Below are 20,416 nucleotides of genomic sequence, written 5' to 3' on the forward strand. Positions count from 1 at the left end.
AGCCTGAAAACCTTCTTTTAGCATTTCTTATAGGGTATGTAGCTCAGTCGGTAAAGAATCTGCCTGCAGTGCAGGAGACCCGAGTTTGATCCCTAGGTTGGGAAGATCCTCTGGAGAAGGAAATAGCAACCCACTCCAGTATCCTTGCTTGGAAAATCTCATGGACAGAGGAGCCTGGTGGTCTGCAGTCCATGGGGTCACAAAGAGTCGGGCATGACTGAGTGACTAACACTTACTTACTTGTATCTACTGGAGACAGATTGTTTTATATTTCAGCTGTCTCAAAATGTCTTTAACTTCTTTCATTAAAAAAAATTAACTACTGAATTATAATTTCATACAATAAAATGGATATATTTAATTTTATAGTTCAATGATTTTAACATGTATACAGCCATGCATATATCGCCCTAAGCAAGGTATAATAATTTTTCATTATGCCAAAATTTTCCACATACCCCTTTCCATTGAATCTCTGCTTCACATTCCAGGAAGCAGGCAACACTAATTTACTTTCTAGCAATAGATTACAATCATCTTTCCTAGAGTTTTATATAAGTGAAATCTTAGAGTATGTTCTCTTTTGTGCTTGGTACATAGTGATCCTAAGGGTCATACATGTTATTGTGTATGTCAGAAGTTTTATTGTTGAGTAGTGTTCCTTTGTGTGGATATACCACAATTTATCTACTCTCTTGTTGATGGATATTTGGGTAGTTTTCAGTTTTTCCCTATTAGGATTAAAACTACTATTAACAGTCATGAACAAGTTTATGTGGATTTATGTTTCATACATCTTGGGCAAGTACTTAAGAATGGAATTGCTAAATCATTGATAAATGTATGTTTAGACTAAGAGATGAATAGATGAATTTCCAAAATAGTTGCACTGCATTTTATTCTCATAAACATTGTCATGAGAGACTCAGTTGCTCCATATACTTGTTAACACATAGTATTTTCTAGTATTTTTTTATTTCAACTTTTCTAGTGGGTACTAGTGTCATATCATTTCAGTTTTATGTTTCCCTGATGACTAATAATGCTAACCACTGTGGAAGGCAGAATAATGATATCACAAAAATATCCACATCCTAATCCCTGGAATTTATGCTATCTTACATGGCAAAGGGGATAGTACAGGTGTGATTAAGAATTAAGGACTTTGATATGAGATTACTTTGGATTAGTTAGGTGGGTCCAATCTAACTGCTGACTCCTTAAAATTGTAGAATCTTTCTCAACCGAGGTCAAGGTCATAGGGGAAAATGAAGGCTGTTGACTTTGAAGATGTAGAAGTGGGCTATGCATCAAGGAATGTGGGAGTCTTTAAATGATGAAAATATGAGTGGGGGAGTCTTTCCTAGAGTCTCTAGAAAGGAGTGCAGCCCTGTGTACACATATTAATTTTAGCCCAAGAAGACCCATGTCAATTTCTAAACCTACAGATCTGTAAGATAATAAATATGTTGCTTTAAACCACTAAATTTCTGGTCATTTAATATAACAGTAATAGAAAATTAATGCAAACATGTTTTACTGTGCTTATTTGCTATCCATAGATCTTCTTTGATCAAGTGTCGTTCTGTTCAAATATTTTATTCAAATATTAGACTGAATATTTATAATTGAATTTTATAATTACTAGACACAAGTCCTTTGTCAAACATACGGCATTTGTTTCCTATTGATGAGTAAGTTATCACAAACTTTTCAACTTACATTGATAAAAAATTGTTACCTCACAATGTTCACAGGACAGGAGTTTGTGGATGGTTTAACTGGGTCTGCTTTCAGGCTATAATTAAGGTGCTGAATGGAACTGTGATTTTCATCAGAGGATTGATTGTTGGAAGAATTTATTTCCTTGTGGGCACATGACTGAGGTTCCTATTTCCTTGCTAGCTATCTTCCAGGGACCACTTCCTGTGCTTAGAAAATGTCCATTGTTCTTTGCCGTGTAGCCTCCTTATTAGGCAGTTTAAAACATATATGTTTTCTTTCTTTCAGGCCAGTAAGAGCAGGCCTACTGTTGCTTTTCATTTCTTTTAAAGATTTAACCAACTTATAAATCTAACCAACCCAGGATAGCCTCCCTTTGGTTTAACACAGAATGAACTGATCAGTAACTTAACTATGGAAATGATACCTCACAATATATATTTGTTTATCTAACATGTAAAGAAAGTTGATTATACAAGGGGGTACAGCAGGGGATGAGAATGAAAGGGGCAGCATTTCAGAACCGTGCCAATCATACGGATGTATTGCAACGACTTCCTCTCAATCAGTGGTTTCTTTTTTCCATTTTAAAATACCATCATTCAAGGAGTAAACTTTTTAAAATATTATTGAAGTATAATCAACATATTGTATTAATTTCAAATATAAAATGTGACTCAATATTTGTATTTATTGTTAAATGACTACCACAATCAGTTCAATTCAGTCAGTCAATCGTGTCCTACTCTCTGCAATTCCATGGACTGCAGCACACCAGGTTTTCCTGTCCATCAACAACTTCTGGAGCTTGCTCAAACTCATGTCCATTGAGTCAATGATGCCATCCAACCATCTCATCTTCTGTCATTCCCTTCTCCTGCCGTCAATATTTCCCAGCCTCAGGGTCTTTTCCAATGAGTCGGTTCTTTGCATCAGGTGGCCAAAATATTGGAGTTTCATCTTTAACATCAGTACTTCCAATGAATACTCAGGACTGATTTCCTTTAGGATGGACTGGTTTGATCTCCTTGTAGCCCAAGGGACTCTCAAGAATCTTCTCCAACATCACAGTTCAAAAGCATCAATCCTTCGGTGCTCAGCTTTCCTTATAGTCCAACTCTCACATTCATACATGACTACTGGAAAAACCATAGCTTTGACTAGGTGGACCTTTGTCAGCAAAGTAATGTCTCTGCTTTTTAGTATGCTGTCTAGGTTGGTCATAACTTTTCAACTAAGGAGCAAGCATCTTTTAATTTCATGGCTGCAGCCACCATCTGCAGTGATTTTAGAATCAAAGAAAATAAAGTCTGTCACTGTTTTCATAGTTTCACCATCTATTTGCCATAAAGTGATGGGACTGGATGCCATGATCTTAGTTTTTGATTGTTGAGTTTTAAGCCAGCTTTTTCACTCTCCTCTTTTGTGGCTCAACTGGTAAAGAATCCGCCTGCAATGCAAGAGACCTGCTTTCGATCCCTGGGTTGGGAAGATTCCCTGGAGAAGGGAAAGGCTACCCATGCCAGTATCCTGGCCTAGAGAATTCCATGGGCTGTATAGTTCATGGGGTCATAAAGAGTCGGGCACGACTGAGCAACTTCCACTATTAACTTTAGTCACCATGATGTACATTGCATTTGTATGATTTCTTTATTTTATAACTGAAAGCTTAAAACATTTGACTCCCTTCACAGAGTTCTCCCAGCCCTTAGCCCCCCATCACACAATCTATTCTCTGTATATTCGAAATTTTTAAAATAAATTATTAGAATTTACATACAATTGAGGATGTTTTATATGCCTTTCTCAGCCTAACATTTAACTTAACATAATGCCCTCAAAGTCCATTTACATTGTTGTGATTTCCTTCTTACAATGGCTAAATAATATTCCACTGTGTGTGTGTGTATTTGTGTGTATGCCATATTTTTATATTTATTCAACTTCAATCGATATAAATTGTTTCCATATCCTAGTTATTAGAAATAATGTAGCAATAAACATGGAGGTGTTATAACTTTTTGATAGTGTTTATTTTTTTTTTTAATACCCAGAAGTAAGATTGCTAGATCACATGGCAGTTACATTTGTAATTTTTGAGGAACTTCTATACTGGTTTCCTATAACTGCTCTGTTTTATTCCTACAAACAGTGCACAAGTTTTCCTTTTCTCCACACCTTTGCCAATACTTATTATCACTTATGCTTTTTACAGAGTCTATAGTTAATTTTATTTTAATATAATTTAAACACATATCATTTAGAAAACACCAAGAAAAATTTATGCACTAGAGTTGATGCCATTGCATTTGGACAAAGCTGGCAAGTTCCTGCTATGAGCATAGCCCAGGAGACAACACTGAGATGACCTAATATCCTGGAGTAGATGTTGTGGTGTTTGGCCCACAGTTTGATAGCTCTCAGGGTTAACCTGAAGTTGTCAGCATTTGGTACTAGATGTAAAATTTCTTTGGTTACCCTGCAGTCATTAAGACTTCTTATATATATCTAAATTTTTAAACAGACTGTCATATATTTTGAGTCCAAGTCTTCTGGAATAGTCTACAGTGTAACTCTTGCAAACAAAATATCAATCTCTATCCCATAAAACAGTTTGATAACTGGTACAAATGCCTCTTCAACAGCTCTTAAATATTTTATTTCTCCCTGTAATTTCAACTTATCATAGAATGAGGTGAAAAGTCACTTTGAACAACAAGTCTGGGTACAACACCTAATGCATAAATATTGGCATCTTTTGAAATGTATTCCTGTTCTGTAAGATCCAGATATAAACATTTTCCCACCAACATGTTCAATTACAGATTGTGGAAGATTCTTGCTTTCACTGATTTCTCTTATCCATTCTTACCAGGTTAATTTTCCCAAAATTAAAATCCTCACTGAAGTTGCTCTTCCTCTTCAAAAATCCCAAAGGGCTTCAGACTCTCCACTAGTTTATGCATAAGTAGGCAGTCAGTCTCCTTGGGGGCTGCTAAGCTGACGGGGTTAGCAACTGGAAGGGGCATTATCTCCTGTGCCAGCACCCCCAGTCATACTCTGTCCCCTTAGTCTGCTACCGCAGCCATATGCTGGGCATGATCCACTGAGGCCAGGAGGAGGGGTGCGGGCTGCCTCAGCCCTGGGTGCAACCTAACTCCCACTCAGTACTAGAGTATTTTATTTGAAAATAAATGTTTTGATTTCAAAGTTTTCTAATTGCCTTTTCACTAGAGGCACTATAATGTAGCATTCAATCCAGAACACTTAAAACATTATATATATATAACTCATATACATATATCTATATGAGTTATATATAACTCATATATATAACATATATATGACATATGTGTGTGTGTGTGTGTGTGTGTGTGTGTGTGTGTGTGTTGTGAGAGGGCATCAGAGGGCAGATACACTGAAATCATAATCACAGAAAACTAGCCAATCTGATCACATGGACCACAGCCTTGTCTAACTCAATGAAACTAAGACATGACATGTGGGGCCACCCAAGATGGACAGGTCATGGTGGAAAGGTCTGACAGAATGTGGTCCGCTGGAGAAGGGAATGGCACACCACTTCAGTATTCTTGCCTTGAGAACTCCATAAACAATATGAAAAGGCAAAAAGATAGGACAATGAAAGATGAAGTCCCCAGGTCAGTAGGTACCCAATATGCTACTGGAGATCAGTGGAGAAATAACTTCAGAAAGAATGAAGGGATGGAGCCAAAGCAAAAACAATATCCAGTTTTGGATTTGACTGGTGATAGAAACAAGGTCCAATGCTGTAAAGAGCAATATTGCATAGGAACCTTGAATGTTAGGTCCATGAATCAAGGCAAATTGGAAGTGGTCAAACAGGAGATGGCAAGAGTGAACGTCGACATTCTAGGAATCAGCGAACTAAAATGGACTGGAATGGGTGAATTTAACTCAGATGACCATCATATCTACTACTGTGGGCAGGAATCCCTTAAAAGAAATAGAGTAGCTATCACGGTCAACAAAAGAGTCCAAAATGCAGTACTTTAATGCAATCTCAAAAATGACAGAATGATCTCTGTTCTTTTCCAAGGCAAACATTTCAACATCACGGCAATCCAAGCCTATGCCCAAACCAGTAATGGTGAAGAAGGTGAAGTTGAATGGTTCTATGAAGAACTACAAGACCTTTTAGAATTAACACCCAAAAAAGATGTCCTCTTCATTATGGGAGACTTGAATGCAAAAGTGGGTAGTCAGGAAACACCTGGAGTAACAGGCGAATTTGGCCTTGGAGTGCGGAATGAACCAGGGCAAAGGCTAATAGAGTTTTGCCAAGAGAACACACTGATCATAGTAAACACTCTCTTCCAACAACACAAAATAAGACTCTACACATTGACATCACCAGATGGTCAACACCGAAATCAGACTGATTATATTCATTGCAGCCAAAGATGGAGAAGCTCTATATAGTCAACAAAAACAAGACCGGGAGCTGACTGTGGCTCAGATCATGAACTCCTTCCTCATTGGCAAGTTAAAACTTAAAATGAAGTAAGTAGGGAAAAGCACTAGAACATTCAGGTATGACCTAAATCAAATCCCTTATGATTATACAGTGGAAGTGAGAAATAGATTTAAAGGACTAGATCTGATAGAGTGCCTGATGAACTATGAATGGAGGTACATGACACTGTACAGGAGATAGGGATTAAGACCACCCCCTTGGAAAAGAAACACAAAAAAAGAAAAATAGCTGTTCTGTACATCTGTGTCTCTTTTTCTGTTTTGCATATAGGGTTATTATTACCATCTTTCTAAATTCCATATATATGTGTTAGTATGCTGTAATGATCTTTATCTTTCTGGCTTACTTCACTCTGTATAATGGGCTCCAGTTTCATCCATCTCATTAGAACTGATTCAAATGAATTCTTTTTAATGGCTGAGTAATATTCCATGGTGTATATGTACCACAGCTTCCTTATCCATTCATCTGCTGATGGGCATCTAGGTTGCTTCCATGTCCTGGCTATTATAAACAGTGCTGCGATGAAGATTGGGGTGCGCGTGTCTCTTTCAGATCTGGTTTCCTCAGTGTGTATGCCCAGAAGTGGTATTGCTGGGTCATATGGCAGAGAAGGCGAGGGTGGGATGTTTTGAGAGAACAGCATTGAAACATGTATATTATCTATGGTGAAACAGATTCCCAGCCCAGGTTGGATGCATGAGACAAGTGCTTGGGCCTGGTGCACTGGGAAGACCCAGAGGGATCAGGTAGAGAGGGAGGTGGGAGGGGGGATCGGGAGGGGGAATACATGTAACTCCATGGCTGATTCATGTCAATGTATGACAAAACCCACTACAATATTGTAAAGTAATTAGCCTCCAACTAATAAAAATAAATGAAAAAAAAAATAAACAAATAAATAAGAAAAAGAAAAATGGCTGTCTGAGCAGGCCTTACAAATAGCTGTGAGAAGAAGAGAAGGGAAAAGCAAAGGAGAAAAGGAAAGATATTTCCACCTGAATGCAGAATTCCAAGAATAGCAAGGAGAGATAAGAAAGCCTTCCTCATCAATCAGTGCAAAGAAATAGAGGAAAACAACAGAATGGGGAAGACTAGAGATCTCTTCAAGAAAATTAGAGATACCAAGTGAACATTTCATGCAAAGATGGGTTCGATAAAGAACAGAAATGGTATGGACCTAACAAGATTAGAAGATATTAAGAAGAGGTGGCAAGAATACATGGAAGAACTGTACAAAAAAGTTCTTCACGACCCAGATAACCACGATGGTGTGATCACTCGCCTAGAGCCAGACATCCTGGAATGTGAAGTCAGGTGGGCCTTAGAAAGCATCACTATGAACAAAGCTAATGGATGTGATGGAATTCCACTTGAGCTATTTAAATTCCTGAAAATGATGCTGCAAAAGTCTTGCACTCAATATGTCAGCAAATTTGGAAAACTCAGCAGTGGCCACAGGATTCGAAAATATCAGTTTTCTTTCCAATCCCAAAGAAAGGTGATGCCAAAAAATGCTTGAACTGCCACACAATTGCACTCTTCTCATATGCTAGTAAACTAATGCTCAAAATTCTCCAAGCCAGGCTTCAGCAATACGTGCATCTTGAACTTCCAGATGTTCAAGTTGGTTTTAGAAAAGGCAGAGGAACCAGAGATTAAATTGCCAACATCTGCTGGATCATCAAAAAAGCAAGAGACTTCCAGAAAAACATCTATTTCTGCTTTATTGACCATGCCAAAGCCTTTGATTGTGTGGATCACAATAAACTGTGGAAAATTCTTCAAGAGATGGCAATACCAGACCATCTAACCTGTCTCTTGAGAAATCTGCATGCAGGTCAGGAAGCAACAGTTAGAACTGGACATGGAACAACAGACTGATTCCAAATAGAAAAAGGAGTATGTCAAGGCTGTATATTGTCACCCTGCTTATTTAACTTATATCATAGTACATCATGTGAAACGCTGGGCTGAAATAAGTACAAGCTGGAATCAAGATTGCCAGGAGAGTATCAATAACCTCAGATATGCAGATGACACCACTCTTATGGCAGAAAATGGAGAACTAAAGGGCCTCTTGATGAAAGTGAAAGTGGAGAGTGAAAAAGTTGGCTTAAAACTAAACTTTCAGAAAACTAAGATCATGGCATCTGGTCCCATCACTTCATGGCAAATAGATGGCGAAACAGTGGAAACAGTGTCACACTTTATTTTTTGGGTTCCAAAATCACTGCAGATGGTGATTGCAGCCATGAAATTAAAAGACACTTACTCCTTGGAAGGAAAGTTATGATCAACCTAGATAGCATATTAAAAAGCAGAAACATTACTTTGCCAACAAAGTTCCGTCTTGTCAAGGCTATGGTTTTTCCAGTAGTCATGTATGGATGTGAGAATTGGACAGTGAAGAAAGCTGAGCACCAAAGAATTGATGCATTTGAACTGTGGTGTCAGAGAAGACTCTTGAAAGTCCCTTGGACTGCCAGGAGATCCACCCAGTCCATCCTAAAGGAGATCAGTTCTGGGTGTTCATTGGAAGGACTGATGTTGAAGCTGAAACTCCAATACTTTGTCCACCTCATGCTAAGAGTTGACTCATTGGAAAAGACCCTGATACTGGGAGGGATTGGGGGCAGGAGGAAAAGGGAACGACAGAGGATGAGATGCCTGGATGGCATCACCAACCCTCTGGACATGGGTTTGGGTAGACTACAGGAGTTCGTGATGGACAGGGAGGCCTGGTCTGATGCGATTCATGGGGTTGCAAAGAGTCAGACACAATTGAGTGACTGAAATCAAGAACTCATATATATATATGCCCATATATATATATGGGCAACTTAAGCGCATAGTTTGTGAATATTTACATATGGGTGTGTGCATCTAAGTAACTGACACACAAAAGAAGGTTCAGTTCAGTTCAGTTCACTTCAGTCGCTCAGTTATGTCCAACTCTTTGCAACCCCATGAATTGCAGCACGCCAGGCCTCCCTGTCCATCACCAACTCCCGGAGCTTACCCACACTCGTGTCCGTTGAGTTGTTGATGCCATTCAACTATCTCATCCTCTGTCATCCCCTTCTTCTCCTGCCCCCAGTCCTTCCCAGCATCTGGGTCTTTTCAATTGAATCACTCTTTGCATCAGGTGGCCAAAGTATTGCAGTTTCAGCTTCAACATCAGTCCTTCCAATAAACACCCAGGACTGATCTCCTTTAGGATGGACTGGTTGGATCTTTTTGCAGTCCAAGGGACTCTCAAGAGTCTTCTCCAACACCACACTTCAGAAGCTTCAAAGCTCACCTAATTATGCTGAGACAAAAGGCATTATCAAGACTGACTATTTACCTGTAAATTATCAGTGATACATTGTATCATATCAGGAAACACATTCATGCTTGTATCTTGCCTTGTGATGATAAGATTGAATACCTGATATTCATGGATTGGAAGAATCAATATAGTGAAAATGACTATACTATCCAAAGTAATGTATAGAGTCAATGCAATCCCTTTCAAGCTACCAATTTTTTTCAGAGAATTAGAACAAATAATTTCACAATTTGTATGGAATTACAAAAAACCTTAAATAGCCAAAGCAGTCTTGAGAAAGAAGAATGGAACTGGAGGAATCAACCTGCCTGACTTCAGGCTATACTACATAGCAACTGTCATCAAGACAGTATGGTACTGGCACAAAGAGAGAAACATAGATCAATGGAACAAAATAGAAAGCCCAGAGATAAATCCACGCACCTATGAACATCTTATCTTTGACAAAAGAGGCAATAATATACAATGGAGAAAAGACAATCTCTTTAACAAGTGGTGCTGGGAAAACTGATCTGCTATCCAAAAGTCTACAAACAATAAATGCTGGAGTGGGTGTGGAGAAAAAGGAACCCTCTTACACTGTTGGTGGGATTGAAAACTAGTACAGCCACTATGGAGAACAGTGTGGAGATTCCTTAAAAAGCTGGAAATAGAACTACCATACGACCCAGCAATCCCACTCCTGGGCATACACACTGAGGAAACCAGAATTGAAAGAGACACGTGCATACCAATGTTCATTGTGACACTGTTTACAATTGCCAGGACATGGAAGCAACCTAGATGTCCATCAGCAGATGAATGGATAAGAAAGCTGTGGTATATATACACAATGGAATATTATTCAGCTATTAAAGGAATGGATTTGAATCAGTTCTAATGAGGTGGATGAAACTGGAGACTATTATACAGAGCAAAGTAAGTCAGAAAGAAAAACAGCAATAGAGTATATTAACACATATATATGGAATTTAGAAAAATGGTAAAGATGACCCTATATGCGAGACTGCAAAAGAAGCACAGATGTAAAGAACAAACTGTTGGACTCTATCGGAGAAGGTGAGGGTGAGATGATTTGAGAGAATAACATTGAAATATGTATATTATCATATGTGTAATAGTCGCCAGTCCAGGTTCGATGCATGAGGCAGGGGGCTCAGGGCTGGTGCACTGGGATGCTCCCTAAGAGATTGGATGGGGAGGGAGGTGGGAGGGAAGGTCAGGTTGGGAAACACATGTACACCCATGGCTGATTCATGTGCCCCCCAACCCAGCCTCTGGGTCGGGGGCAGAAGTTGATACAACTCCCTCAAGAGGCGGAGGAGCTCCATCAAGGGCAGGTGACTCCTCTGCAGGAAGAGCAGCCCATTCAGAAGATGCATTCTCTCAACAGAGCATTCCAGTTGTAGTTCCTTTTCATTAGGGACAGGATTCTGGCCTCCTGGGCTCTGGCAGGAATGTTTCTTTTCTTTTTTTTTTTTTTTAATGGGTATAGGCATATTCACAGGGTCGTTTATATCCATCTAGTTTTCAGCCTTTGGTGCTCAGTTTTAACTGCTGGCACCAAACACAAATAACGTCTCTATAGACCAGGTTGACAGGCTTCAGGACAGAAGGTAGAGGGGCAATGGGGATCAGCATTGGTGTCTTTGGACATTGTGATGTGTCTCCTGGATTGCAAGCTGTGCTATTTTTTTTTTTAATCTTTTTCTTTTGGCCCCCTGTGCAGACATTTTTGCTATCTGCTTCACCAGAAGTTCTCTCTCCCTTTTCAGCTTCTAATGATGTAAGTTAGCAACTCCTATATTCTCCAGACTTCTCTGTTGTGTTGTCCTCCTTGTTTGTGCTCTCCATGCTCAGAAAAGGTTGATAAAATTAAGACTCTCCTTACTTTGAAATCTCTCTTATGTGTTTGATAATAGCCATTCTAACATGTGTGAGGTAGTATCTCATTGTGTTTCTTGTTGTTGTTGTTCCAGTTTTACTGAAATATAATTGACATACAGCATTGTATAAGTTTAAGTCAGAGGACAACATAACCAGGGGAAAAAAAATAATCCCACAGAATCCGCACCTAACTGCAATTACCAGCAGAGAATTGGCTCAGACACTCATGTCCGCAGGCTGCATCTTTGGTCCTTGAGGTAAGTACTGGGCTTAAATGACCTAAGGACAATCTCAGGGAGCTAAGGTGACATAGCAACCCAAACCATGGGATAACCAGAGAAGAAAAAAACAAACAAACAAACAAACACCTTTCCCGCAAAAGACTCTAAAGCCTCATGGTGACACCTGGCATGCTCAAAGAAAAAAAGGTTTGTAGTGAATACCAAAGGAGAGCAAGCTGGGTGCTGTTTAGAACCCTACCTCCCCAGACGCAGAGAGACAGGTGTGTGGCAGTCAGAACCAGAAGGCAAAAGAGCTGCTGCAATCTCAGCCCCACAGACCACATCTTCTCCCAAACTGTGAGCAGGCTGCCAGTTGATAGCCATGTCTGGGATCCTGGATGGTTCACATCTGCCAGGGGTGTCACAGACTGAGATTAGCACTGTAGAGGAGACACACAGCACACCTGGGACTGTGCCTTTATGGCACACCTGGGAAACTGAGTGGCTGGTACTAGGGAGATGCATAAGACGCGTGGCCCACCTAGGACAGTGGGCTCACCAAGCACCCAGTTACATGAGTGGCTTGGACCTGGGAAGGGCACAAAACACACAGCACTTCTGGATCTGTGCCCTTGCAGAATACCCGACAACCTGAGTGGTTTAGGCCTGGGAATTGCATGAAATGTAGGGTCCACTTGGGATAGTGCCCTTATAGAGCAACCTGGAATTTGAGCACTGTGGACCCGGCAAGTACATGCTACATTGGGTGGTGGCAAAGCCAGTGTGGTTCATCCACTGGTATGAACCCACACATGCCAGTGGTATTTGTTTGCAGTATCCCTCCCTCTCCACAGAACAATTGAACATGCCAGTGGTATTTGTTTGCAGTATTCCTCCCTCTCCACAGCACAATTGAACAAGTGAGCCTAAATAAGTAGGCACCTTCGGCCCCTCCTGTCAGCACAGACATTAGACACTGAAGAGACTTGCAAACAGAGGAAGCCTAAATAAAGAAGAGGGGACCACTCTGGAAGTGACAGGCTCAACAGATTAAAACCCTGTAGTTAAGTTAATACTGAGACTATGCATTTGAGGGGCTGTTGTACCCATGCGTTCTGGGAAACAAACTCACTCAGAAACACAATGCAGATAGTGGAGTGCAGTTTATTACACTGGTGGGCCCAAGGCAGAGTCTCCTCTTAGCCAAGGACTCCAACCAGTTTTTGTGAAAACCTTATATACCCTAAGTGTACGTGCTCAAACCCACCTCCCCAAATTCTCTGAAACTGGTCTGAACAAAGGAAAAGAAAGATACAATCAAAGTTAATCCGTGATTCGTATGCCTTAAGCCTAGGTAGCTAGCAGTGGACAATTGTCACTAGGCCTGTGGTCATACTCCAACAAGCATAATATAATTTATGATTCTATTCAGTTATACAGATAATTAGGGTATTCTTTTAGGCAACGGAGAGTCTAGGAATGAGCCCTGGGGCTCTTCCATGGAGGGGTGGGGGGTGGTGTCTAGTTTTTCCAATTGGTATGTTGTTTCCATAGGTACTGGGCATATAGTTCAAAGTCCACAGTCCGGCTAAAGATGGAGTCCTGCTTTCAAGATGGAGCCCGAAAAAAAAAAAAAAAAGATGGAGCCTGTTCTGTCTGTTTCCTCCTTTATCCCCCCCTCTTGATGTTCTTAACTCATAGTATGAGCATCACTTATAAGGATATATTGCACCCTGGCTCTCCAACCACCAATTTGGGAGAACGACACCAATCTTTGAGTTATAAAGTTCATAATACATTGCAAAAGGCAGGGTCCACAAAGCAGAACTATCAAGGCAACTGTAACAATGGTAAATATAGTTTTCCAAAAATCACCCTTCACCCCAGATAGGACCAAAGTCCAGAAAGGAATGTTTTCATTTGACATTGCTTCTCCCTGGTTTTTCATGCCATCTAAAGCAGCTGATACACTGCCAGATAAATCAGAAATATATACACAACATTCAACTTTAATTATAGTAGCGGTCCCTCCTTGAGCAGCTGTGAGCATGTCCAAAGCCATTCTGTTTTGAATTACTGCTTTTCTCAATTGGATTTGTTCTTCAGTTAAGGCTTGCATGGCTATAGCACTATCTAGGAGGGCCTGTTTGTGAAATTAATCAAGGTTTCTATTTTAAACATAATATCTGTTGTCCCTAAAGAAAGTAGAAATAAGGCAGCAATATATTCATACCATTGAAACACAGACCTTGTCCACCTAGCATGCAAATAAGGTATATTTTCCGGGGCTTGTTATAGGTTAAGCTTTATGCTGCCATGGGCAAAACAAACCCCAGTGTGCTGTGGCCTACCCAGCCGATTGGTAACCAAGGCCAAAGGTTAGGCCCCTAAAGCCATTAGATTCCACTGGGTGACACCCAGTGGATTCCAGGGTTATATTTCCAATCAGAGCCTGGCCAATGGAAGGACTGTTTGGGGTGGTATGTGACCTCGAATGTTCATTTACATTGTTTGGGGGATATATGGAGATATATTTTAGTTCTTTTGGGTCTAATGATGATCACTAAACCCTACCTTTTATTCTTTTTGTTCCCAGCATATAGTGGTGGGAGTAATTAGTTGACCCTTTTCTGGGGTCATCCAGAAATATTCATCCCAGACTTGGTAGAATTGTTCAACATACCTAGAGGCCTGTCCTCCCTTGCTGGTCAGGGAGCTTTTTCCCTTTTTGTTCTTTAAATATGACATACAGGCTTTTGATACTTTTATGAAACTGGTGTTTACATCAAATGTAATCCCATGACCTGAGTCTATCGACTGTAGGTCTGGCTTACACCAAGAGAGCAGGGAGAGATTATGATTGACAAGAAACAGGAAAGTCTCTTTTTGTTGCTGCAGAAAAGAGCAGAGTGGCTTAAAATCTCCTTGGCGGAGCGGTGACACTCACCAAGGAAGTCCATTCATCACAGACAGAGGCATAGCCCCACATACCCAGCAGTTGCAGGTGTTGCTGTAGAAGTCTGTGTAGGAATGTGCCCATGAGATGAGAACATTGTCCTGAGTTGAAACGGAAGTTAAATTCAAAATCACTTTGATGAGGCCGAGCAGCAGGAGTTGATTATGTGGCTTCATCCTGAAGGCGCTCGTCTAGGATCTTGTTTTCCTTCTTCTTCTTAAGGATAATCTTAGTCTCTTGAGGGTCAGTGGGGTCCCTCTGGGCAGTCCACTCTGCATTTTCTGAGTCTGCGTGGTATGTTCCTTTCATCCTCATGTGGTGGATCCGGGAGTGGCACCTGCAACTTTAACTGCAGTAAGGGTCATTAGAACAACAGTGTATGGACCCTTCCAGTGTGGGGCCAAGGAGTCGTGTTTCCAGTCCTTGACCCACGCCTGATCCCCGGGCACAAATTCATGAATCTGTTCCCCAAGGGGGAACAGCACCCTTTCTTGTACAAACTTAGTTACCTGATTTATTACCTTACCCAGTTGTTCTATCTGGTGTGAAATCTCATCTCCCCTTACCTGAGGCAAATTTGTTGACACCTGTTTTATTAAGGGAGGGGGCCTCCCATACACAGTTTCATACGGAGAATAGCCATGGGACCATGGGGTTATCCTGAGTCTGAGCAGAGCCGTTGGAAACAAGTCCATGCAAGAGCATACAGTCTCTATGATCCGCTTGAAGAGTGTCTCTTTAAGTGTCCGGTTGGTTCCTTCCACCATCCCAGAACTCTAGGGCCTATATGCTGTATGTACTTTCCATTTGATGTTTAAAGTTTTGCTTACTTGTTGAACTAAATCAGCTATGAAAGCCGGGTCATTGTCTGATCCAATGCTGGCAGGAAATCCACATCTGGGAACTATCTCCCTAGGTAGGCACCAGACTACTTCTGATGCTCTTTCAGTCCAGATAGGAAAAGCTTTTACCCATCCCAAGAATGTGCATATCATGACCAGCAGGTAACAGTAATGTCAGTGAAGTTTTATTTCAGTGAAGTCCACTTCCAGGTGTTCAAAGGGCAGTGTGCCTTTTAGATGAATCCCCAGAGGTCTCTGTCTGTGCCGAGAGGCAGCACTGACCTGTAAGCAGGCAGTGCAGTTCTGAGGTTCTATCCTGCATAGGGAAGAGAGGCAGGGAAACAAGAAATATTTTCAAATTAGTTCTTCCAGTTTATCATGGCCTAGGTGGGTTGCTTTGTGTATTTGGCTTACCAAAGTGGGTGCCAGTTCCTCTGGTACCAATAATTTGCCACTTGGCAATTCCCACAATCCCTTTTCAGTCTTGTTGACCGCCTCCACTTTGGCTAGTTGGTTTTGGGCTTCAGTGTATTTTGGAGAGTCCAGAGTTTGCTCAGGCAGCTCCGCCAATATGAGAGCTTTAATAGGGGCTTCACATGTCACCCCCAAGCCCTCGACTACTTATTTAGTGGTCTCATCAGTCAGTCTGTTTCCCCGAGTCCAGGGGGTAACCTCTTTTTAATGTCTTCAGCAATTTATGACTGCAACCCTTTCTGGTTCTCAGGCAGCATCTAATAGAGTCTTAACTTCTTTATTTTTAATATCTTTTTCACTAGCTGTCAAAAGGCCTCTCTCCTTATACAGAGTCCTGTGTACATATAGTGCGGCAAAAGCATACCTGGAGTCTGGAAATGTTTGTTTTCTTACCTTTTGACAGCTGGAGGGCCTGGATTAGAGAATATAATTTGGCCCGTTGAGCAAACCAGTGTAATGGCAGAGAGCTAGCCTCAACAATGGATTCTTCCATGACTACTGCATATTCTGATAGTCATTGTGCTTGTTTCACCTGGATAGTGCCATTGGTGTAAAGGGCCAAATCTGGGTCCGGGATTGGCTGGTCTCTCAAGTCAGGTCTGCTGGCACATTTCCTTGCAATCATGTGAAGGTCCACCTTCTCCCACAGGAAGGAGAGTGGCTGGATTTAGGGCCTGACAAGGCTCAAAAGAATCATGGGGGATCTCACATAACAGTCCCTGGTATTGAGTAATCTGGGATGTTGACAGCCATTTATGGGGGTCTCTCATTCAGACTTAAATTGAAGAAAGTAGGGAAAACCACTAGACCATTTAGGTATGACTGAAATCAAATCCCTTATGACTATACAGTGGAAGTGAAAAATATATTTAAGGGACTAGATCTGATAGACACAGTGACTGATGAACTATGGACAGAGGTTCGTGACATTGTACAGGAGACAGGGATCAAGACCATACCCATGGAAAAGGCAAAATGGTTGACTAAGGAAGCCTTACAAATAGCTGTGAGAAGAAGAGAAGTGAAAAGCAGAAGAGAAAAGGAAAGATATTCCCATCTGAATAAGAAAGCCTTCCTCAGTGATAAATGCAAAGAAATAGAGGAAAACAATAGAATGGGAAAGACTAGAGATCTCTTCAAGAAAATTAGAGATACCAAGGGAACATTCCATGCAAAGATGGGTTCGATAAAGGACAGAAGTGGTATGGACCAAACAGAAGCAGAAGATATTAAGAAGGGGTGGCAAGAATACACAGAAGAACTGTACAAAACAGATCTTCATGACCCAGATAATCACAATGGTGTGATCACTCACCTAGAGCCAGACATCCTGGAATGTGAAGTCAGGTGGGCCTTAGAAAGCATCACTACGAACAAAGCTAGTGGAGGTGATGGAATTCCAGTTGAGTGATTTCAAATCCTGAAAGATGATGCTGTGAAAGTGCTTCACTTAATATGCCAGCAAATTTGGAAAACTCAGCAGTGGTCACAGGACTGGAAAAGGTCAGTTTCCATTGCAATCCCAAAGAAAGGCAATGCCAAAGAATGCTCAAACTACCACACAATTGCACTCATCTCAAATGCTAGAAAAGTAATGCTCAAAATTCTCCAAGCCAGGCTTCAGCAATACATGAACCATGAACTTCCAGATGTTCAAGTTGGTTTTAGAAAAGGCAGAGGAACCAGAGATCAAATTGCCAACATCTGCTGGATCATTGAAAAAGCAAGAGAGTTCCAGAAAAAAAAAAAAAAAAACATTTATTTCTGCATTATTGACTATGCCAAAGCCTTTGACTGTGTGGATCACAATAAACTGTGGGAAATTCTTCAAGAGATGGGCATACCAGACCACCTGACCTGCCTCTTGAGAAACCTGTATGCAGGCCAGGAAGCAACAGTTAGAACTGGACATGGAACAACAGACTGGTTCCAAATAGGAAAAGGAGTATGTAAAGGCTGTATACTGTCACCCTGCTTGTTTAACTTCTATGCAGAGTACATCATGAGAAATGCTGGGCTGGAAGAAATACAAGCTAGGATCAGGATTGCTGGGAGAAATATCTATAACTTCAGATATGCAGATGGCACCACCCTTATGGCAGAAAATGAAGAGGAACTAAAATGCCTCTTGATGAAAGTGAAAGATGAGAGTGAAAATGTTGGCTTAAAGCTCAACATTTAGAAAACTAAGATCATGGCATTTGGTCCCATCACTTCATGGCAAATAGATGGGGAAACAGTGGCTGCCTTTTTTTTTTTCCTGGGCTCCAACATCATTGCAGATGGTGATTGCAGCCATGAAATTAAAAGACGCTTACTCCTTGGAAGGAAAGTTATGACCAACCTAGATAGCATACTAAAAAGCAGAGTCATTACTTTGCCAACAAAGGTCCATCTAGTCAAGGCTACAGTTTTTCCAGTAGTCATGCATGTATGTGAGAGTTGGACTATAAAGAAAGCTGATTGCCTAAGAATTGATGCTTTTGAACTGTGGTGTTGGAGAAGACTCTTGAGAGTCCCTTGGACGGCAAGGAGATCCACCCAGTCCATCCTAAAGGAGATCAGTCCTGGGTGTTCATCGGAAGGACTGATGCTGAAGCTGAAACTCCAATACTTTGGCCACCTGATGCGAAGAGTTGACTCACTGAAAAAGACCCTGATGCTGGGAGGGATTGGGGGCAGGATGAGAAGGGGACGACAGAGGATGAGATGGTTGGATGGCATCACTGACTCGATGGACATGAGTTTGAGTAAACTCCGGGAGTTGGTGATGGACAGGGAGGCCTGGCGCGCTGCGCTTCATGGGGTCACAAAGAGTCGGGTACGACTGAGAGACTGGACTGAACTGAACTGAACTTGCAAGAGAGTGTTGACCTCATGCGGGACTTTTACGATCAAATCTTGACCCAAAGTCAGCTTGGTTGCCTCCCGGACCAATAAGGCAACTGCAGCAACTGCCTGTAAGCATCCCGGCCACCCAGTGGCGCCATTGTCCAACCGTTTCCAGAGATAAGCCTCGGGTCTGTCCCATGTCCCCATAGTCTGGGACAACACTCCCATAGCCAACTTGTCCTTTTCAGTCACATAAAGAATAATGGCTTAGCAAGGTCTGGCAGGCCCAAGGAGGGTACTAATGTAATTGTACTGGGTTTGAGTTCTATTACCAGTGGAACTTGTTTTGCAAACCTGAGGGGTGGGGGGGTCCTTCCACCCAGACCTCAGGGAATTGTTGAGTTAACTCTCTCTCTTGACTGTTTAGCCTGTCTGGTTTCCCCTCCAGGGGATCATGCAACCTCCATTCATCTTGACGGGTTACCTAGAGGAAGAGTAAATAGATGGTTGAGCCCACTCGAAGAATGGGTCTTTCTTGGGTGTAAAAGTCACTTGTGCCCCCAATTTAGACAGCAAGTCTCTTCCCAACAAAGGTACTGGGCATCAAGAGATGTATAAAAATTAATGAGTCACTTGGTGCTCCCCATCTGACATTTTTGGGGTAGACTTGAGACACAAAGTCTGCATTTATCACCATCTGAGACCCAGCAGCCTCTGGATCTATTGGTGTATAAAGTCTACAGGCCTCACAGAGGTTTTCATAGAATTCAGAGAGTGATTTGCTTTTCCTTTGAATCATTTCAGAGGGTTTTGTCATACTCATAGGTTTTCAGGCCCCTTCTTGAGACCTTGTAAAATAGCCACTGATATCTCTCCAGGTGACCCCTCCCTTCCTCTGTGTTACAGTCCCAGTTGGGCCTTTCATCTGGGGTGGCTAGTTCTGCCTATTGCTGCAGGTTTGCAGTACCCTCAGGTTCCATTTCTCTTAACCATGTTCTGGCCTCAGTTAGGACCCTGTGTCTTTCCTCAGTGCTGAAAAGGGAGACTAGTAATTGAATTGTGTCATCCCATGTAGGGCGGTGGGTTCAAAAAATAGTCTCTATTAGCCTAATCATGGCTTGTGGCTCCCCCGAGTACTGTGGAGTGTGTCTCTGCCAGTTTAATATATCCATAGAGGAAAATGGCTGGACAATAGGCCACAGGGGGCTGATGGTATTGCCCACATGTGTCCTGAACCGGAGGCTGTTGTAGCTCTCTGAGGGGCATCTGTAGTGAGGTTCTTTCCCCCCGTTCCTTGGTGGAGCACAGCCTTTGTCTAATTCCTATGTTTTCTTCCCCTTTCCCATCAGTACTCACTGGGAGAGGTGGATAGAGTCTAGGAGGTCCGGCTGAGGTGGAATCCTGGGGGTGTTGACCAGAGGTCTCCATCACTGGGATCGGAGCCTGCCAAAACGGTGGCTCTATGATCTCCAGGAGAGCTGGTGGAAGAGCAGTGGCTGCTGCATGAGCTTCACCTGGCCCTGGATTGGGCATTAAGGCAGCCTCTGGTCCTGGTGGAGCACTGGGAGGCTGGTGCATCATTATCCAGTATGGGGGAGGGGTCAGGTCATCCCTGCCCAAATTCTGTAG

At 41.8% G+C, this 20,416-nt stretch overlaps 2 pseudogenes; both read right to left on the reverse strand.

Annotated features, from left to right (window-relative positions):
* Positions 1–3,978: 3,978 nt before the first annotated feature.
* On the reverse strand, positions 3,979–4,751 carry LOC122690408 (annotated as a pseudogene).
* A 6,078-nt stretch (positions 4,752–10,829) lies between these two features.
* LOC122690409 lies at positions 10,830–11,429 on the reverse strand (annotated as a pseudogene).
* Between the last annotated feature and the right edge of the window lie 8,987 nt (positions 11,430–20,416).

The sequence above is a fragment of the Cervus elaphus genome, chromosome X (genome assembly GCF_910594005.1).
Source record: "Cervus elaphus chromosome X, mCerEla1.1, whole genome shotgun sequence".
NCBI classification, from domain to species: Eukaryota; Metazoa; Chordata; class Mammalia; order Artiodactyla; family Cervidae; genus Cervus; species Cervus elaphus.